Source organism: Urocampus carinirostris, chromosome 10 (genome assembly GCF_059441175.1).
Source record: "Urocampus carinirostris isolate Australia breed hairy pipefish chromosome 10, RoL_Ucar_1.0, whole genome shotgun sequence".
Lineage (NCBI taxonomy): Eukaryota > Metazoa > Chordata > Actinopteri > Syngnathiformes > Syngnathidae > Urocampus > Urocampus carinirostris.
Window position 1 is genome coordinate 1,263,494 of NC_142358.1, and position 23,292 is coordinate 1,286,785.

At 40.9% G+C, this 23,292-nt stretch overlaps 1 pseudogene; it reads right to left on the reverse strand.

Moving 5' to 3' along the window:
• Nucleotides 1-5,327: 5,327 nt before the first annotated feature.
• On the reverse strand, nucleotides 5,328-15,868 carry LOC148357442 (uncharacterized; annotated as a pseudogene).
• Between the last annotated feature and the right edge of the window lie 7,424 nt (nucleotides 15,869-23,292).

A 23,292-nucleotide genomic window follows, 5' to 3' on the forward strand; every position in this document is an offset into this window, starting at 1 on the left:
TTTAAAAAAAAAAAACTTCATTTAGCCAGCACCTCAAATGTAACTAAATAATGATCCGAAATAAGAGTAGTACATGGTAACACCGTCACGTTTGAGGTTGAAACTCCTCGAGTCAGAACCAAGTCTAGCATGTTTCCATCTTTATTAGTGGGCAAATCAACCAGTTAATTAAAACCAAATGTATAAATTAGAGACTGAAACACAACAGTAAGTGAACTGAGTGGGGAGTTCAACATTTCAGTGGTTCCTCTGGTAAAATGATTGTCTAGCTAAAATAAGTCTTTCATTCTGACGGGCTAAAAGGCCGAACGTGATTTTATTCATTTTACCTCTGAAGTGGTATGCAAAGTCCTCACAAAGAACATTTGCTTCAGTGGGACTTTACTTAAAAGGTCAAAGGTGGAGAAAAAGAATTTGGGGTTTTTGTTGTTGTCATGAACTCGTTTATTAGCAGGTACACATGAACCGCAAGTTTAGTCACTTGTTTTTAACACAAAAGAGGGGAATTATCTGATCTTGTTAAAATGTGTCCAGAAACCCCCATATCCTTGACTGTCGCTGAGCTTTACAAATGCTAAAATTTTACTTTAAAACCAGTTTCTCTTGCGAAGTTGGTTTCTGTACGACTAAGCAAAGTACTTACCAGTAAGACTGCTACATCAGGCCCGTCTTTTTAGCTCTGGCGTCTTTTAGGGTTATTCCTGTTATATTCGGTGCCATTTGGGTCCGATTTACATCAAATGCTATATCTTGTGTAAAATTGGGGGTTTATACTTAATTTTATAATATTTTTTGTATGCTTAACTGTCCTCTACAATAGGACACAATAATATGTATGCAGGATAGATTAAATTTAATAAATTGCTCTCATTGCAGTACTAGTACACTAAAATGCTATGTCCCCAGTCATATTTGTTTGAATTTTGTTACAAATATAAGTGAAAAAAAACCCTAATAAATTTGTGTTTTTTTCATCAATTCTGTATGCCTTATTTACAATATTCACCATTTAATGTCAATTCCAGTTTATAATGCATTTTTCATTTTTAAACCCTTTAAGATATGTTGTGTCCCAGTCTTAACTGTCCCCTGTGTTACTATGATAAGAATTCCATAGAAAGCTACTACTACTGGCTATCATTTTAGATAGATAGATAGATAGATAGATAGATAGATAGATAGATAGATAGATAGATAGATAGATAGATGGACAGACAGACAGACAGACAGACAGACAGACAGACAGACAGACAGATAGACAGATAGATAGATAGATAGATAGATAGATAGATAGATAGATAGATAGATAGATAGATAGATAGATAGATAGATAGATAGATAGATAGATAGATAGATAGATAGATAGATAGATAGATAGATAGATAGATAGATAGATAGATAGATAGATAGATAGATAGATAGATAGATAGATGGATGGATACTTTATTCATCCCCGCAGGGAAATTCACATTTCCAGCAGCATCCCTGAGCTGAGAACAATACAATAATAAAGCAAAGAGAATACAATATCTAAATACCCAATGTGACATGCAAATGCCCACTGTAGCGTGTTATATAGAATATCTAAATAGTGCTACACAGAATACATATTGCAATAAAATGAAACAAAATAAAATACAATTCGGTAATATGCAATGTAGGGGGTCACATGACTCTCTGATGTAATAATAGTTTTGAATGAAAACATTTAAGGAAGAAGAGTAACTTCCACTCTTTAATAAACTTTTTCTTAAATAAATTTATTATGGTTTATGAGCATTACACATCCCCCCCTTCAATGCTTATTTATCACGGTTCATGCATCCCTTAACCCCCTGGGTCATCAGGGCACCAGTGAGGACGCAACTCTGGACAGCCTCCTCCACTGTTGGAGGTGCCTGGCCTGTTCTTGGCTCGTGGCCAGGGTTGTGTATGGTTACTTTAACTGGATTACTTTCAATTACTTTTGGATTACTCTAATACCAAATATGCTAATAAAAGACAAAAGAAACTAAATATGAATAATTAATTTTGTGTAGGCTTGGGGAGTAACGGAATACATGGAACGGCAAAAATTATGTTGGCAAGCTGTTTGGATTTATTTTAATTTTGTTTCTGTCGCATTTAATGTTAGTTTTGCCGGAGATCAAAGAGATGAAAGCCAGGAAAGAAAGTTTACCACGTGTTGTGAGTCATAATTTTATTCATATTTAGTTTATTTTGTGTTTTATTAGCGTATTTGGTATTGGAGTAATCCAAAAGTAATTAAAAGTAATCAAGTTAAAGCAACCCTACCCAACCCTGCTCGTGGCATAGTTGGCACCAGTCCATTCCTTAAAGTTGTTCGGCCCAGATCTTTCTTTTTCGGTCTTCCTCTCCTCCTGCCCCTTTGGACTGTGCCCTTGAGAATGATATTGGCCAGTAGCGATGATCTTGTGACGTGAGCATACCACTGAAGTTTCCGTCTGCGCACAGACAACAGTTCTTCGTAGGGTCCAATGTGCCCTCTGATGGTGTTGCGCACCATTTCGTTTGTCAGATGGGCGCAGTAGCTGATGCCCACAAGTTTTCTGTAGCGTCACATCTGCATATAGTTGATAAACATGTTAAAAATATTTAACAGAAGTTATCGTGCACGGGCTTCTTTTTCATCAGTGGCAGATCTTAGTGAAAGAGGACATAAAGCACAGAGAAAAAAATACACATTTGGCCTAGGTCATGTATGAAGTAATTGGTAGGAAAAATATTACAGTATTATAACCTGAGCAAGACCAATACATTTCTCTTATAGTTTGAAAGTCCCTCTTGCAGATAAAATGTTGAAAACATTGAATATTTTACATGTTTTGAGTGAAGGTTACCATTCTGAAATGGCAACGAATAGTAAGAATGAATATTTAAGAAAACTGACCATCAGTCTTTTGTACTCTTTATTTGAAGGTATAAGGTACAAATTCTCTCATGAATCAAACCAAAAGCTCCCTTTTAGTTAATTCCCACATCTTTTTCAAGTCTATATTTAAGTTCTTGGAAAAATATTAACATCTATTAACTGAAATCAGACAAAAGTTAAATTACAACGAACAATAAAGAGAAATTCATTTTTTTTCAATCCAAATCTTTTTTTAAGTCAAATTATACATGGTAGTTCTGTCGTGGATTTTTTTTTAAAGAAGACTGTTCGGATAATAAATACAATATGCCATATTTAAGTTACGCATGTAGCCCAGATATTAACCAGATTTGGAGTGGGTATGGTCCAGCAATGGGCTAAAGATCTACATCAGGCATGTCTAAGTTCTGGCCCAGGGCCCAGTTACGGCCCACGATCAAAATTGTTTTTAATGGCCGCGGTCTCTTTCATAAATTTAATACTATATGGCTCGCCAGTCATGATGACCGCAGTATAAAATGCATTTGGAAAAAAATAATCACCCTAGATGATGATGGTAGCCCTTAGTCAGCACTTGGCTTTCCGGTCAGAATTTTCGACCCAACCAATTTCCCACAAGGCGACTGTTAATCAAAAAAAAGGAAAGTTTACTCTAAGGGCTGCCACTTCCAAGTAAAAATTGGAGTATTTTTTTTAACCAAAATCCAAAACAACTGCGTCAGCCTAATTTGCCAAAAGACTTTTTCAATGAATATTATGTCAAGAAAATTTGATTGGCCTACATACATTTCTAGCTTACCAAATCTGACCCGCTTTCTGATAAGTTGGGACACCCTATTACATACTCTCTTTTAGCTAACCTGCATTGGCTCCCTGTTAGCTAAAGATGTGATTTTAAGATTCTGTTGGTATTATACAAAATTATGCATGGACTTGCTCCCTCATATCTTTCAGATTTAATTCCCCCCTATGTTACGGTCTAGAAACTTCGCTCTGAAAACGCTGGATTTTGGGGAACATCCATGTCTGGCTAAAATGTTTTAGAGCAGGGGTCTCCAACTTGCTGCCAAATACAACCCACAGTGTTAGTTTGAGGCCCCAACCTTGATATGAAAGCCTATAGGGATAGGGTGTATTATTAAAGTTATCCTGGTGGCAAAAACGTAATTCATTAAAAAAAAAATACTGATTTAAAAAATAAATACAAATACATGAACTATGATATAAATGTTCATGTTTTAAAATACTCATAGGTAGAGAAATTTGCATTTAATTGACATGACATTTGTCTTTATTCGATGGAGCTGACATCATTGTCGGCCATCTCGCTGCTAAAGGTCCCCTCAGAAACAAAAAAACTGTCTTTTTTCCCCCTTTCTCCAATGTTATTGCCTAACTTTTTTAGTCTTTTTCTTTTTTTTTCTTCATTGTCTTTTTTCTTTGTTTTTCTTTTTCCCCTTTTCATCTTTTTCCCCTTTGTCCCTTTCCTTTGTCCATTTTTCTTTCTTTGCAAAAGGCTAGGCAAAAAATGTGCTTTAGTCACTTTAAGTTCCTGTAGTTTGTCTTCTTTCTTTTTAGCACTCGTTTGTGGTTGCACGGCACAGTAAAGCAACATATAGCGGTCAAATAGTACACAATGTCCCTTTGAAGAAAGTGCAGCCCATGCAAATTATGGGTCCATCTATTACTGATTAATTTATTTTCACATTATTTTATAATCTTTTTTTTTAATATTCAAGTCAAGTCATGTTTATTTGTATAGCCCTTAATCAAACCTTGAGAAGGGACCACACATATTTAGATCTTATTTTATGTAGCAGTCTTTAAAAAGATATCTTAGAACAGTGGATTATTATTATAAGTTTTTGTTTGGAAAACCCAATTCGGCCCAATTTCCTCCAGACCCTAGCTCTGGCGGCCCTCTAATCAAATAACGAAATACGGGTGGTCAATATATTTTTTTAACAAATATTTGACCAATAAACTGACGAGGCAAGTTTATTCTTTTTGGAGCACCTCATATGTTGCAGATCATTAAATACAGAAAACAGATTAAAAACCTTTTTAGTTATTCTCAAGGGTTGGCTACACACAGCTTTAAGTGAAATATTTTTCACTGTTTTTGATTGTTCAATATACTTTAATCAAGACAAACATACTGTACTCTCGGATTTATGGAGTTTTCTTTTACTCACGATCTACAGAAGAAACTTGAATAGAACACAAAACAAAACAAGAATAATAAAATAAAAAAAGAACGATTGGCCTGTTTTTTTACTGATGATAAGATTTAAAGCATCTGGTCATGATTATAATTTGACAAATTTCCCCCTTAAAGTCACCAATTTCTGGCAGTAAGAAATGCCTTTGGTCTTGGTTCGGTGAAAGTGAAGCCCAGTCTTGATGTCCTTGGTGGCAGATCAGTGAGGAATCCTTAAATCAGGATGAGAGCCACTGAATGCAGTGTGTTGAAGTCATGGTTGGCACCTGGTGGCTGAAGGCTTTCTTTAAGGCCCTGTCTGGGTCTCACCGGTTCGGCCGCTGGCTTTAATTGGCTTAGACGCCAGCCAAGCAAGATCTTGTCCCAGTTCCCACTGGGAATGTGGACAGGCAAATAAATATCCCCACTGGTAGAGAATCACAGATATACTCCCTGAGTGCTCCTTGATAGGCATTAGATAAATGCAATAATTGGGTGGCATTGCTCCGGGAATCAAGTTTATAACACAATCTTAGAGACGATGTGTGGTCTTTACCAAAAATCCTACCAGCCCCGAACTGGTATGCATCACAAAAAATGACGATGCTTTAGGTGATTACTTGATAAAAGCAAACGAATGATGCAGATAATATAAATAATTTCCGCAATAAGAGGTCTATCTCGATCTAAAATTATTTTTAGGCTCTGTGGAGACTTGATCAAATTACTCAACGCAGGGACCACGCTAGGTGCCCTAACTAGTGCTGCTTCAGATATTACTGTATTGGCGGTAATGACACAGCTGGTAAAGGACCTGTAGCAATCTCGTGTCTTATTCAGTTGTTAGTTGCGAGATAACAATTGCCTTTTCTGCCGTGAATTGCTGACATTGTACCTTGCGACATGCTATATTTGTTTCTGTGCCGAGCCGTTTCATGGTTTATGTAAATCATAGCACACCTACTTACACCATGTCGAGGGTGATTGAAATGTGGTCACCCCGCCAGAAGTGCAGAAATGCTAGATTTAGCCGTAATTTTAGAGTCAGACATTACTAATACTATTATAATTATAATTTTTGCAGCGGCTGCCCTATTATCTCTCACTTTTTGTGATTTATTGTTTTATTGTCTACTCCTATCTTCGGTGTTTTTCTTCCCGTTTGACAACTGCACTTTGGATGACTTTCTATACTATGGACACAAGTTTTAGCGCACAAAAATGTGTTTATTCGAGGAATCAACTCCCTGCCCTGAAGAATTCTCGGTCCGGCGTGATGAGGGGGCCTATGGTGGAAGAAGAGCCGGAGCTAGCTAAGCGGCTAGCGGCGTTATAAGTCTTCGGTACCATCCGTAATCATGGTAAATATGAACTCACTACCAAATAAGACCAACGAGTGCTGGTGGAAAACATTGAAGCGCGCAGGGAGCGCAGTTGCTGTGTTTTGCGGAAACGTGGCTCACGTTTAGCACTCCGGACGCTAACGTGTAGCCACCCGGAGCTACCCGGAGCTATCCGGCTTCAGCACCGCTCTACAAAGACACGAAAGCCTACGGGAATCGGAGAAGAGACAGACTCGCTAACACAGGGTGGTGTATCCCTGGACACAAAGAAAAAGATTTCCATCTGCCGCAGGGATGTCAAACTTTTGGACTAGCGTGTGACGTCATCCACTCCGCTACAAGCACCCCTAGGGCATCATGTTAATCTGTTAATAAACAACAGGGTAGACTACTGGAAGTGTGAATTTCTCTAAAGCATTGTTTTTCTCTAAGATTATCGTTATACTTAAGAATCATCCGAAATTTTTGTTTGACACAATGGGGAAACTTACCAGACAACAACGCAACCCAAATTGTCCTACTTTTTCTGCTAATGACTTCAAGGATTTTTTTAAATAAAAAGATTCAACTCATTGGGAATTAAATTTTAAATGAATGCTCTGCAACCTCGTCCTACCTCAAAGATGTGGAGGTTTTAGGTAAGGACGGAGTTGGCGGTTGTTCAGAAACATTTTCCAGTTTCAATGATTTGTCCCCTGATAGTCTAACACAGATGGTCAGTAGGGCCAAACAAACTACTTGCCTGCTTGTTCCGTTTCCAGCTTCACTGGTGAAGGATCTGTTTGGGATCTTAGGACCATCAGTTTGAAATATTATTAATATATCGCTATCCCCGGGTATTGTTCTTGTAGTCTTCAAGACTGCCGTCATTAAACTCGAGCTTAAGCGACCTAACCTTGACCCAGAAAGCCTAGGTAATTATAGGCCAGTGTCAAATCTGCCATTTGTTGCAAAATTACTTGAAAAGGTCGTTGCACAGCAGCCAAATGACTTCTTGTCAGAAAATAATCTCTTTGAAACTGTCCAGTCAGCATTTAGGGCAAATCACTCTACTTCGATAGGCCTGGCTGAAGTAACCAATGATCTCCTTTTAGAAATAGATTCCGGTGCCTCATCAATGTTAATGCTGCTGGACCTCAGTGCTGCTTTTGATACCGCCGACCACAACATATTACCGTATTTTCCGCACTATAAGGCGCACCGTGTTATAAAGCGCACCTTCAATGAATGATACTTTTTACATACATAAGGCGCACCCCATTATAGAATAGAATAGAATAGAATAGAATAGAATAGAATAGAATAGAATAGAATATACCTTTATTGTCATTGTTACAAAATGGGTTAACATATTGTGACAACGAAATTGGGCGTGACACTCCAGTTTTACACATTCACAGTGAGGTATGAGCCAAGAAGATAAAGGAACAGAGAAGATAAGGTTATAAAACAAGGGGGATAAGGCTATAGTTATAATTTACATGGTATTTACACAAGAAATGTCGGCATGTGGAATGTTACATACAGTGTTGTCGTGATACCGTTGGTATCGTAAGGGTTGTGCAATATTGCATTTGGTGCAAAGTCATCATAGTGCAAAAAAATAGTCAGCATATGCATTGGTGCAAACATAGACATCATAGTGCAGAAAAAGGAAATGGTCAGACATTGTGCAAGGTGAGCAGTGATCGTAGTGCAGTCGACATGTGCAAAAACATAGACATGAGTACCATTATATTCTTATGAGGTAGTGTTGGCACGAGTTTTCAGTTTTTTTGTGCGGTGTCTGTTTTGAGCAGTGAACAAACATAGTGCAGACAGCATGTATGTGAGTACCATTTTACATTCGTGTGAGGTAGTTTTTTGCAACAGTTTTCAGTTTTTTGTGCGGTGTCTGTTTAGGGTGGTAATGGCTGTGGGGAAGAAACTGTCTCTGAGTCTGTTTGTTTTTGCTTTGTGTGTCCTGATATTCAAGATGGCGGCGCCCTGATGGCTGCGGCTGCATCGATTTGCAACGGTTTTTTTACGCGTCGGCCATAAGATCCAGTCTTCGACTCAGTTTTGATGGCGCACAAAGTCGGCTCGAACTGCAGATTAAGTTACGATCGCAGTTTTTTTTTGCTGGATATGCGATCATCCAGACATCAAGCGCTCGATGTTTATTAGCCACGGACTGCTATGTCGACAAGACCCAGCGGCCTACAAGGCAGCGAAGCAGAGTGGCAAGACAGCGGCGTGACCGCCGAACGAGGACATCAAGCGCTCGGTGCTACGACCACTCGACATCAAGCGCTCGGTGCTACGACCACTCGGGAGTGTTTATTAGCCACGGACTGCTATGTCAACAAGACCTACAAGACCAGCGGCCTACAAAGCAGCGAAGCAGAGTGGCAAGACAGCGGCGTGACGAAGAAGCGGGCCGGGCTAACAGCTAGGCTAAAGGCTAACCCCTCGACGAAGCGGGCCGGGCTAACAGCTAGGCTAAAGGCTAACCCCTCTAACATTCGCTCTCTGGACAATAAACTGGACCATTTAACCACTGGAAGAGGCATCGAACTGCGAGATGACGAACTGCTGCTCTAAAATTCTGACGAAGACATGGTTAATCTTATCTATCCCGGCTGACGTTCAAAGAAACTGTGCGGGTCAGATGTATCGACATTTCGTTCTGTATACACGTGTACACGAATGACAATAAAGTAAATCTGAATCTGAATCTGATCTGTAGCGCTTGCAGCAGGTCGAAGAGATGGTGGCCGGGGTGAGAAAAGTCCTTGATGATGTTTTCTGCTCTGCTGAGGTAGCGAGAGCAGGCAATGTCCTCCAGACTGGGCAGAGAGCAGCCGACGATTCTCTGGGCTGTTTTGATGATCCTCTGGAGCTTTTTCCTGTCTGCTGCTGTGCACCCAGCATACCACACCGTGATGCAGTATGTTAGGATGCTCTCCACTGTGGCTTTGTAAAAGGACACCCGCAGCTGCTGTTTTAGATTATTTTTCCTGAGCAATCTCAGGAAGTGCAGTCGCTGCTGGGCCTTCCCTACCACCGCTCTGGTGTTTGCAGACCAGGAGAGGTCGTTGGAGATTTGCACACCCAGAAATTTGAAAGAGTGGACTCTCTCTACACAGTCTCCTTTTATGGTGAGTGGTGCTGGATTCCTGCCATTCCTTCTGAAATCCAGAATCAGTTCTTTTGTTTTTGTGGTGTTCAATATGAGGTGGTTTTCCGAACACCACGTTGAAAGTGACTCCACCTCATCCCTGTATGCCGCCTCGTCCCCTTCAGAGATGAGGCCGATCAAGGTGGTATCGTCAGCGAACTTAATTATAGTGTTTGTGGGGTGGGTCGGTGAGGAGTCGGAGCTGTAGAGGGTGAAAAGCAGGGGGCTCAGTGCACAACCTTGGGGGGAGCCAGTGTTCAGTGTTAGGGTGGGAGAGACGTGGGTAGCGAGTTTCACCGACTTATAAGGCGCTATAAGTGTGTGCTGGTTTAAGATCAGGTAATTGTGCAATTTTGTAATTGTAATCCTGTGCAGTCTTTCGAGACATTTTTGTGATTAAGGGCGTCATAAATAAATGTGACTTAACTTGACTTGGCTACAGTAGAGGATGTAGTTACGTTACGCAACCGTTAGATGGTGCCGCGCTAAAGCGAATGGCAACAAAACAGTTGATAGGTCAGTCAAACTTTATTAATAGATAACAAACAAGCTTTCCACAACTCCATTCACTCCCAAAATGAATAAACCGCCGTTTTATTATTTTCTTTGAGGTAAAGCATTTTCGTGACACATCTTTAACATCTTTGAACAACAGCAAGGCATAACATTTTACTTTTCCTCCATTTAGTCAACACGCAAAAAAACGTCTGATACTGTTATGGTAAATTAAATGTTAGTGCAATCGCAATATAGTGTCACTGAACAAGTGCAAAACAATAACAGTAAAGCAATAACATAAAATGTAAAACGTTGTAGTCGGTTTTACATAATTCACCCATGGAACTATTGCTCAGTTAGCGAGTTCCTAGGGGGACTCTTAATTCTGCCGGCTCAAGCCACTCGTGTTTTGGTTTGTTTTGTAAGTTTCGATTGCAAGTTTAAATGTCATTAAAGCAGCTTTCGTTGGCCCCTTTTGTTTGACCTTCCGCCTACGACGTAAACACACACCAAGTAGGACCACTTCTGAATTCTTTAATGTTAAGTTCCCGTGCCAGCGTTGTTGCCTTCATTCGTTATTGTACTGACACTTGTACTTGCTGCTCTTTGTTCAACAACCCACTGTTCAAGTGTGTCCTCTAACTGTGGCCATCTCGCTTTTATTGCCACGGAATCTTTGTTTATTCTTCCTTACTTGGCCATCGATTCATTAATGTTGAACTCTCGCTGCTGCTCTATTCCCGTGTTCTACTGCGTGACTGATCGCCTTGAGTTTAAACTTTGCGTTGTAAGCGTGTCCCTTAATAGGAGCCATTTCAGGGTCTTTATACAAATGCACAAATAAAAGAGAATCGTTATTTAACATTTCCCAGTATGCACAGCGCACTTCTTCTACGCGAAAAATGGAGTCGGTGGTTGCTTCTCTTAGTTGCGAGATTCAATATTGATCCATATACTGTATAAGGTGCACCGGATTGTAAGGCGCATAGTCAGCTTTTAAAAAAAAAAAAATCAGATTTTATGTGCGCCTTATAGTGCGGAAAATACGGTACTTGTTCTTCTGTAATGCATTGGTATCTCAGGAACTGTACTCCCGTGGTTTAGGTCCTACCCGTCAGACAACTATGGCAATCTGACACTCTAATGTCCCCTGTGGTGTTCCACAGGGCTCTGTACTTGGCCCCCTTCTTTTTAGTATTTATATGATTCCGCTTGGTGACATTATCCGCAAGTATAATATTAGTTTACATTGCTATGCAGATGACACTCACCTGTATGTGTCATTGGAGACAACTGGACAGTTAAGTTGTAGAAATCTGGAGGCTTGCCTTACTGAGATTCAAAGATGGATGTCACTTAATTTTTGCGCCTTAACCCAGAAAAAACTGAAATGTTGATTATTGGTCCAGCTCACTGTCATGAGTTGTTTTCAAACACTGCCCTGAACCTAGACAAATGTAATATCACCCATAGTGACTTGGTCAAAAATCTAGGTGTTATATTTGATCCTAATCTGTCATTTCAGTCACACGTGAAAAATATTACTAGAATAGCTTTCTACCACCTCCGTAATATTACGAAGATTTGTTCGATGCTGTCCCAATCAGATGCAGAGGTTTTAATTCATGCGTTTATTACTTCTCGGCTTGATTTCTGTAATGTATTGCTTTCTGGTCTCCCAATGTCTAGCCTCAAAAGTTTGCAGCTGGTTCAGAATGCGGCAGCTAGACTTTTGACTAAGACAAAAAAGTTTGAGCATATTACTCCTGTATCGGCCAACTTGCACTGGCTCCCAGTCCACTTAATTTGTGACTTTAAGGTTCTCTTATTAACATACAAATGTTTGCATGGACATGCACCCTCTTATCTCTCTGATTTGATTCCCCCCTATGTTCCTGCACGGAGTCTGCGCTCGGAAAATGCCGGTCTACTTGTGACTCAGAGAAGTCTGCAGGCTTGAGAGTGTTCTCCATCCAGGCCCCGGTGCTATGGATAGCCCTGCCTCAACATTCCGGACAAATTTTCAACATGTTACCTAGTGATTTAAAGAGTGATGCTAACGGCTAAATGCTAACGGCTTCATGATAAAAATTTTGGTAACGGCAATATTTTAACGACTTCATATTTACAAATTATGCTAATGGTCTCATGTTGATGAGTTATGCTAACATTTAAATCCTAAAAAGTGATGCTAACGGCTAAATGCTAACTTCTTTGTGCTAAACTTTTTTCATAATGGCAATATTTTAATGACTTCATATCTACTAATTATGCTAATGGGTACATGTTGATGAGTTATGCTAACGATTAAATGCTAAAAAGTGATGCTAACGGCTAAATGCATACTTCTTCATGCTAAAAATTTTTGGTAATGGCAATATTTTAACAACTTCATATTTACAAATTATGCCAAGGGCCTCATGTCAATGAGTCATGCAAATGGTTACATGCTAAAAAGTGATGCTAACAGCTAAATGCTAACTTCTTCATGCTGAAAAATTATTCTAATGCTAACATGCTGACGAATCAGCAAATTGAATGGGCTCAATGCATTCCGGGTGGGCCACTTCAAATATAATGATTCATTCCTTTTGAGCATGTACAATTTAAATGTTTTTAAAGTGTAATAACAGTGTTATTACTATGTTATTACCATGGAAGTTATTTTTACACCTCCACAAGGCATATCCTTGTTGCTAACTATTATGGGCCCATCCTAAATGAACTTGCCAGTACCGGGGTGTGGGGTGGGGGCGTTGTTCCCCCACAGAACGAAGTTAAAAATTACAAATACATCTCTCTGAGTTAAAAACTTTATGCTAACTCATAATGCTAACAACTCAGCGTTACAGGTCCTCTACCATCTGCCAGATCAATCACAACTCTTGCAATTGCCGCGGGAATTGTCTAGTGCTAGATCTAATTCACCCTGATCATCCTGAAAGGGGGGTTACCACTTGTGATGTCCCTTCTCAAGGCTTCTCTTTTTCCTCACGCTGAGGTTTTGAGTTGTTCCTTGCCCGCATGTTGTTTTAAGATCAGGTAATTGTGTAATTGTAATCCTGTGCAGTACTTAGAGACATTTTTGTGATTAAGGGCTATATAAATAAATGACTTGACTTGACTTGAACAGCAGTCCACGGATCGGCCCTTTTGAGCCATAGCCAGCTGGTGGCCTTTTCTGCAGCTTCACTAGTGGATTTAATGGCTTTCTTCTAAGCCGCCCCTGTCACAACCAACCGTTCTAGGACTTTGCAGTAGGATTGTTCAGCAAAACCCCTGCAGCCGACCTCCATTGCCTCAAAGAAAACTTTACAGCTCCTGCCCGTGAACTCCTCCACTTTGCGCGTTTCCTTTCATTGGCTCCCTCAATGCGTTCTTCCCACGGGACTGTGAGCTTGAGCATGATCAGGTGTTTTGAAGTCTCAGAGGTGATTATCATGTCTGGTCTGAGCGATGTTGCTTTATGTGCTGGGGGAACCTTTGTTGTTTCCCAAGCTCGACCTGCAACTGTCAATCAGAGGCAATGTGGAGGAGTCCTGATGTTATCTGTGCCCAAGCCCTGGGTTTCTCTCCTGCCTTGATGGAATTGACTCTCTTGCTTGGGGCTTGATGGTGTTTGCCCCTGTTGACTGCTGGGACAATGCACTTACCAACTGCTTTCAGAACCGGGTCATGGCGCCAGGGATAGCGACCATTAGCCAGGGCCTTTGGGCAGCAGCTGAGGAGGTGTTCCAAGGAGTCTCTTCCAGAGCAAAGGGGTGTCTAGCTCTTTCCCCACTCATGAAGGTTCACTGGGCTTGGTAGGACATCGTAAACTGCCTGCACAAGGAACCAGACACGGTGAAAGTTTGCTTGCATGATGCTTGACCAGGTCACTTTGCATTGTAATGTGTTTTCTCACCTTGTCCATGCTCCCTGCTTCCGGAGTCCGACTGCCCTGCTCATCCGCTTTTCCTCCACACCTGCCCGGACCTCTTCCTGGAGAAAATAGTGTCTCTCCTTCCTTTGGGCTTGACTCAATTTGGTCTTTGGTAAGAAGCCCAGACCTGCTCTCCCCAATTGCTTAGTCGTGACTCTGCCACCTCCACTTCGTTCTGAGCTCTCCACTTCCTTCCAGTTCTCATTTCAACCCCAGCTGATGACACCTTGCTGTCCTTGGAATCCCTATACTGAACAGCCTCTCTAGAACGTGCCAACTTGAACACCTCAGTGAGCCCACTGAAGGGTAGCTGGACGGTATTGCTTGTCCTGTACAAAGCAGCGCTGGTAAGGCTGCAGGGAAGTCCCAGCTATTTCCGGAAAAAGTCACTAATCTTCCTTTCGAGGATCTCCGAAGTTGATATCGGAATTGCATAGATCAAGAGAGGCCACAAGACTCTGGGAAAAATAGAGTGCTGGTAGATTCATGCTTTAAATCCACAAGGCAGGCCGGACTCGTCCACCTTGGTGAGCCACATTGCCAGTTGTTTAACAGACTCTTAGATGGGAGCAGAGTCTTTCAGAGTTGAGTCAAAGAGTTTCCCCAGGCTCTTAACTGGTTGTTGTGAAATGGTTGGGATCTCAGTTCCAGAGATCGAAAACCTGCACTTATCCACCTCCTTCCCCCTCTTCAGAACCATGGATCTTGACTTTGAGAGCTTGAAGCTCATCCTCGTCCATGTAAGGAGTCTTTCCAAACCCTGCAGGACCCATCTACTCAGGGACAGATGTTGTGGTGATGGTAAGGTCATCCATATATGCTTTTATGGGAGGCTGGCGAACACCTGATCTGGATATTGGCCCTCTGCATTCCACTTCTGCAGCATTGACTAGGATGTTCATTGCCTAAGCAAAAAGGGTAACGGATATGGTACAACCCGTTATTATGCCTTTCCCAAGGTAATGCCAGTCTGATGTTACTGACCTGGAAGTGAACCTAAGCCTGAAGTTGTCATAATAATCCAGGATCACGTGCTTGATCTTGTTAGAAACGTGGTGATGTTGTAGTGCAAGCTCAACTATTTTGTGTGGAATGGACCTGTAGGCGTTAGTCAGGTCCAACCACAACACAGCAAGGTCTCCTTTGTTCTCGTGGGCTTCTCTGATAAGCTGTGTGACAGTATGCTCCAGTCAGCAAGGAGCTCCAGGAATCCCACCCTTCTGGGCGGAAGTGTCGATGTAGTTGTTCTTGAGGAGGAACTCTGTCAGTCTTCGGGAGACGATATTATTGAACACCTTCCCTTCCCCACTCAATAGTCAGATTGTCCGAAACTGGTTGATATTTTTCCATTTTCCCTCCTTGGGAATCCAAACTCCCTCAGCACACCTCCACTGGTTGGCCACTCTCCCTCAATGCCAGATCACTTTCAAAGTCTTCCACCGGAAAAGCACGGGGCAACGCTTGTAGACAAGGTAGGGTACACCGCTGGGGCTGGGTGCAGATGTTGACCTGGCTGCCTTGATGACTTCTTCAACCTCCTTCAGGCTCGGCTCCAACACCTTGAAGTCCTCTGTAGGTGGGGATGTGGTGATGAGAGATTTGTTGGGACTTAGTTCTTCTTCCCTCATTGGATCGGTCAATGTGTTCAACTCCTCTCTTGAGCACTCGAGCCGGCTACTTCGCTTGTCCCCAAACAACCCCTTTCCCTTCCTCGTGTCCTGTATCCCTCTGCTGTACGTAGAGTTGTCAGCTTCTTCCACAGGATATTACGCAGTTCTGCCAGCGGACGTTTTTGTTTGAAAAAAAAATGGTGGGTAATTTTGAGTTCTCCTGTTATCCTCCTTTTTGTCATTTTCGCTCCCGTGTCAGGTTTGTTTGTTCTTTGGTTTCTTTGTTACTTTGATCATCTTATTTTCCAATTAATTGGTTGTTTCTAGTTTTGTACTCAAGTTTGGCTTTTGTTGCTAGTTTATTGTTTGGACATTTAGTTAGTTGTTTAGTGCCCTCTTGTTTTGTATGGTACCTTGATCCTGATTTTATTAATAAATATGTACTCTTTTTTTTTTTCAGAAACTCTGCCTCCTCCACATGGGTTCATCATTCACCACTGCCATCAAATCACAACTGAAAACAAGTGCTACGTACTTTACTTCTAATTAACAACACTTCATAGATGTATATATATGAAGTGAAACATGATATGCAAGCAAATAAAATACAACTGTTTTTAAAAAGGAGTGTGAGATAGTGATGTCGTTGGTGAACGAAACAGCTGACTCAAAGGTGAACGACGGGTGCCGGCTCGCTGCCAATCGCGAGCCGGCCCCTCTCGACACACCTTTTTTTTCCCTGCTGTAGACACGTGATTGGTCATTATGCGTGCCGTTGTCTTCGTTTCTGCGTTCATATTGGTTAGAAATTGAATTGTTAATAGTTAAAAGCTCTTATATTTCATAGTTTATTTATAGCACTGAAGAGTCGATATTTTAAAATCATACTTTGTTGTTTTGCATTTTCAGAATGTCTGTGTGGACTTTACATTTGTTGAGTGTATGAAAAATCACTGTGTAGTATTTTGTCTGTAAATATGATTATTTATAGTTTTTTATATGCAACAAATTTAAAATTGATTTGTCTATTTTATAGTTTTTGTAAAAGATGTCGTTGCACAGAAAAGTAATGAGTTTTACTTTACATTTTGTTGTGTTTTCAGGTGTTCTGCTAGCTTGACATTATAAAAATTGAGGACCAAGTATTAGCATTGACACACACCGCTGCCCGTCATTCCCAAGGTCCAGCTCATTTCTGAGGAGCAGGATTGACAAAAAAACAACTGTGATCTGATGATGAGATGTTGTATCCATGAAAACCACTACTGTCTATTTCAAGTGAGGGAGTAAACCACTCCCCCCCTAAAAAACGAAAGATGGGAATCTCCAGGATGTACTTGCCCAAAACCCACCACAAGACTTTAACAACACAGGCCATTAAGGCATCCATTAACTTTGGATAACAATATAGAGTTGAAGTCCTATCCCAGGGGTCCCTCAGGCACTCGGTTTAATCTGCCTCTTACTTCTGTTTTCTTTCATTAGACTTTTTTTTAGACTTTTTTTCTATTTCTTCTTTTTTTTTTATTCTATATTTTATTTTCTCGTTTTTCTTGTTTCTTCTTTTTTCTCTCATTTTATATTTTCTTCTTTTTTCTTTCTATTTTTAGGGTTTTTTCACTTTCCTTTTTTTTCTGTTTTTCCTCTTTTATTTTTTTAAAGATTGTGCATGAAAATAAGAAGAAAAACAGTGCACTTTGTTCATTTTGAATTTCCGTAGTTTGTATTTTTCCTTGTTATTTTTTTTATATTATTATTCTGTTTTGGTTTCACTACACAATACATCTAGTGGTCAATTATCACACCCTCATTTTAAAGGACTTTAAGCTATTAAACTACTTGTAAGCATTGAAAAGTGATTATTTGGGCGACTCAATCTTTGTTTGTAGTACAGTATTGCTAACGTTAATGTTTTTCATACAAAACCAACAAATTAGATGACTTCAACACAGATGTATCAAGAATTATTATCATGATGAAAAGCAGCGCAGTAGTTAGCGCGTGTCCGGAACAGTTCTGAGGTCATGAGATTGAACCTTCCTGTGTGGAGTTTGCATGTTCTCCCCGTGCTTGTGTGGGTTTCCTCTGGGTGCTCCAATTTCGTCCCACATCCCAAAAACTCGCATGTCAGGTTAATTGGCTGGTCTGAATTGTCCCTAGTTATGAATGAGCAAGTGAATTGTCTGTCTCCCTGTGCCTTGCGACTGGCTGGCAACCAGTTTGGGGTGTCCCCTGCCCACTGCCTGAGGATAGCTGGGATGGGCTCCAGCACCCCCGCAACCCTACTGAGGATAAGCGATGCAGATAATGGATGGATGGATCATGATGAAAATGTTGAATAAAAATCATTTGTTTTTAAACGGGACACATATATAAATGTTTTTCAGATGCAATCAGTTCAAAAATGAGATTCCAAACTTGTTTTTGATATCGAGGCAGACTTCCAAAAAGGTCTTAATTGAAGTCATTAGGTAATCATTGGTTGAAAGGCATGGAGAAGCTCTATATAAAAAGCGTGAAAATCAAATTTATAAGCATCTTTCTGCAGCATCATTCAAGGCACGCTGGTGAGTATGTTTATTACTTACAACCAAAGTTGTCAAGAAAACAAATTGTGTGGCGTGTCGTTACAATTTAAACTTCCGTAAAAATGCACCCTGCTAAATGTACGTCATGCAAACGATGGCATTTAAAGTGATAAGGCTCTACACCAGGGGTCGGGAACCTATGGCTCGCGAGTCATATATGGCTCTTTCTATGAGTACCTGTGGCCACACAGACATTTGCGGCTGAATCACGGCCAGAAATTTCTGCCTTTGAGGCGAACGCTATTGGACGCATTGAGATCGCCATTCACACGAGATACAGCGGTGCTTAGCACGAGGTCGGAAATTTGCGCGCGGGTGGCAGCGCGAAATCATTTGGCGTTGCTCAATTCTTCAGAGCGCGGGTATACAGCCTTTCACGAGCGTATTGAGACTGTACCACGGCCAGAAGTTTCTGGCCGTGAAGCAGATGCTGTTGGGCGCTGTTGGACGATTTGAGACTGCCATATATACTAGATAGTGCAGTGCTTTACTCGCGGTCGGAAATTTTCACGTGGTTGGCCGCACTCAAAACTTTTTAGCTGCTCAAAAGTTTGAGCACGTGTTAAACCGCGTGCCGCACACGTGGTCAACACGAGAAAATGACGCGGAAATGACGTGGAAATGACGCGGAACGACGTGCTCTGGCCGCGGCCAGGGCGTGCTTACACAAGGGTATGACAGGAAATTTCAGCGGGTAATCGTGGGTGGAGCATGGTAATAGCATGTTCTGCGCCTGTATCGCGGTGTTATTACGTGAAATTAGCATGTTACAGCGAATGCCGAGCACACGTCAGTTGTGCTCGTGACGTCAAGGGGGTGAACATGGATCCCGGTCAGCGTAGTTTCTCTTCATTTCGAATAAATCTTTCGGTGCACTCGCAATGGTCGCAGCAAGGCTTTAATGCTAGGACCTTAGCTTGGCCATTTGGCTGTGAGTAAGAGTCCCGGCTCCTAAGCTTTGTAGCGAATTATGAACTGATCGATAATGGATAATGAATAAAGAAGATAGAACATTAACCCTTATACCCAACCCCTACCCGACACCGTAGTGACCTCGTATTAATCCATATTTGTTTCTTGACATTACTTTTCAAGGTAATAAAATAAAAATGATGCCATAGCTTGAAATCTTGATTTTTGCGGGACTGTGTCATGTGCGGTTATGATTTCTACGGCCCGGTTTGTTTTTGTTGTGAACGTAATCGAACGGTAAATCCTTCCCCCCTCGCGTGAACGCGCATTCTGCTGCGCTTGATCGTATTCTATACAAAACGCTTATCAAAACTCTAAAGCGAGCTAATTATAACAATTGGGAGATCCTAGTCTATATAACGCGTTTATTTAAACAACAAAGTGCGATCGTATTCTACAAAATGCGTTTGTTAACGTGGATGGAAAAGTCACGCGAGGGGGTGGGGCGGTGTGGGTTTTTGCGTAGGAGTAGGATTTGGGCACAACACCGGCTCGGGAGCTTTTATACCCGTGGTCCACACGAGAAAATGACGCAGAAATGACGCGATGAGGAAGCGGAACAGTCGCCGGCGTCTTTTTTCCGGCCATACCACAGATCAACAGCGGGTTGGGCAATTTTGCGCATTTTCTATCCCGAGCAACCACGGGCAAAAAAAACCCGCAAAATTTTAGCCGTGATTCAGCCGCAAATGTCTGTGTGACCGGCCCCTTAGAGACAAATTTGATTGCATGCAAATTTTCTCCATCTCGTTCAAAACTTGAGCCATTAATACTGTTCAGATACACGCAGAGCCAAACCAAAGCTGACACCAGGACCAAAGCTGACACTTATCCAACTACCATCAAATGGGTAATCATTTCCCAATTTAATGGCACATAAGACAACATTTTTACTGTTCTCTGTATAATCAAACTGATTGCAATTAAAATTGAGTGTAACGTAATGGCTTCAGTTTACTGAATTTGGGAGTTCCTATCCAGTAACAGAGCAAACACTGGGCAATTAAGAGAACACAAGGATACATTTTTTTTGCTTCTTTAAAATTTGAAGATGTGAAAAGAATGGTATTAAAATGTTCAATTACCATATCATTTGTAATCATGTATACTTTGTTTAAGTGCCTCAAAATGACCACATGAGTGCAAATGGTTTCTACAATCCTCTGCTGCGCCAGTCTGCCTAATCTATTAATGCAGTTTTAGAGCACATCAGATTAGGCCTGAAAAGTATTATGCCTGTTATCATACTTTCACAGACCAGAACGGACACAGGACTCAATTGCATGCATTTCTCAGATTTTATTGAAAGAGAGTGAGAGTAAGGCTTGCTTGATTGCTTGATCCGAGGACTGGCGGAGAGCAGGAACGAACAAGGCGGGAGTGACACTTCCGTGTCGGAAGAAGACAGGCGGGAATGGCAAGTCGTTTTACCAGGGCTGGAGATCAGAGGCGATGTCAAGTTCGTAATCGTGGTCGTAGGCAGGCAGCAGGCAAACAGGCGTAGTCAGGTTCAGAAACCGGTCGAAAGACGGGAATCAGGCAGAAAACAGGCTTTAACATGGACGGAGTCGGCCGGAAACGCTCAATCAGTAAAACACAACAGCTCGCAACGATATGACAAAGTTTGAACTGCAGTCGAGGGCTTAAAAAGGGTGTGGCCACCAATCAGCTGGTCCGGGCTGTTGGCGCCAATCAAGCTGCCACAGGTGTTCCAAATAGGGCAATTATGACACATACTTTTTGCATTTGTTTATTGCTGGTGAAGCATGAAAAAGGTTAAAGAGGCCAGTATCAAATGGAGTCAAAATTTCCACCAAAACTTTATTCAGGCACACCCTTTAATGATCTGTAATGACCAGGATATATATATATATATATATATATATATATATATATATATATATATATATATATATATATATATATATATATATATATATATATATTTATATATACAGTGTTCATTTTACCTCTGAAAAGTGATGGGCCCCGGCGACTTGCATGCTCAAAAATCTATGGGTCCCCAAAAATGTAGTGTTATCGAGGCTGAAATTGTAAATTGGCGACAAATATATAATATAAATCTATTTATTCATGCAGTTTTAATCATCACAGTTTATTGGTAATACAATTCAGTTATCACTTCAGATTTTTCTGTTCACAATATTGTACATTATACAAAATAATATTCATGAAATAATAACCTATATTTTCATTTAGTTTTAATCATCACAGTTAATTGGTAATACAAATCAGTTATCACTTCAGATTTTTCAGTTCACAAAAATATTGTATATTATTCAAAATAATATAGCTGGAATATTAGTCTATATATTCATGCAGTTTTAATCAACACAGTTAATTAGTAATACAAAGCACTTATCGCTTCAGATTTTTCAGTTCATATATTCTTCGTGGTTTGCTGTCCCGCCACAGTTGTAATTTCTTCTCAGGGTCCAATCCATTATCATCCTCCTCTTAGCGTCACAAGGAATATAATTTAGTCCATTTTGGCAGAAAAGTGCTTTTCTTGCTAGGAGTGTTCTTGTTTATTTTTTTTTCGTCGAATCGTTCGCTTCAACACATGTGTTTTGTTTGCCTCCGCGATCTTCCGAAGAATTTCTCCGCTGTTTTTTCGTGCCGGAATTATTGCCGTTGTCGGAGCAATATAGGTTTGAGAATTAATTAATTCTTCTCGTATGCGTTCAAAGAAATGCAGGAATGCAGATGACGTCAGAGGGAGTTTCTTGCTTTATTGTTGCATCTTGAGCGTCACAAGAGAACTCAGAAAATCTTGGACATAACAGAGCTTTTATAGCTTCAAAGGAGTAAAACTGAAAGGGGGGTTCAGCCCCGCGAGAGGGCTTACGTAACTTCTTCGGAGATGTTTTCGCCTCAGTTTTCTCAGAAAGTCTTGGCAGGTCAAATGCTTCCCTTAAGGAGGATTGTTTGTACTTAATTCGTCTGTCAAGACTTTTCCCGAAAGTCTGATGTCAGCACGTCTCTTTTCCACAACAGAATCCCCCCTTTGGGAGTTTACCTCCCACTCTGAATGGAAATTAAAATCGAAAAATGAATACAGGGTAGTGGTAAAGTATCATAAATCATAGCTACCAATACACGGACAGAATTACCCGAAACGAAAATAAAAACAAAATTCTGGCGGTCAGCCTGCTGTGATTATTCTAACTTTCGTTGTTTATGTTTCATTTACAAAAAACCTCTGACACTCCAAACACTTGACTTGAACATTTTAACCCATGCACTAATCCCCCTCTGCATTTATCTTTATCCGTACATACTGGGTTATACACGTAGACTGCCGATGGTTGCTCGGTACATGATAAAGGTACATGCATATTTTCTGCATTTATATATAGCGCTTTTCAAGTCAATGACTTCCCAAAGCGCTTTACAATGTGCTCCACATTTCCCAATAGCGGCCCTGCAGCCATGTAAGGCGCTAACCTGCTTATTGGGGGTATTAGGGGTTCAGTGTCTTACCCAAGGACACTTCGACATGTAACACGGGCGAGACGGATTCTAACTGGGATCCCTTGATCCAAAGACGAACGCTCTACCACTTGTCGATTATTTTGCCAATTCCACGTTGGGCACCAGAAAATGTTGGAGAAATATAGGTTCAAGAATTAATTAATTCTTCTCGTATGCGTTCAAAGAAATGCAGGAATGCAGATGACGTCAGAGGGAGTTTCTTGTTTTAGTGTTGCATCTTCAGTATCACAAGAGAACTCAGAAAATCTTAGACATAACAGAGCTTTTATAGCTTCAAAGGAGTAAAACTGAAAGGGGGGTTCAGCCCCGCGAGAGGGCTTACGTAACTTCTTCGGAAATGTTTTCGCCTCAGTTTTCTCAGAAAGTCTTGGGAGGTCAAATGCCTTCCTTAAGGAGGACTGTTTGTACTTAATTCGTCTGCCAAGACTTTTCCCGAAAGTCTGATGTCAGCGCGTCTCTTTTCCACAACACCGTTGTTATCACTTTCTACATTATTTTTCGACTTATTACTGACACTGAAGAAATTACCAATTTTGCGTTGATTTTCACCTAATACTGTTTTTTCGGAGGCATATATAACCTTCACTCGA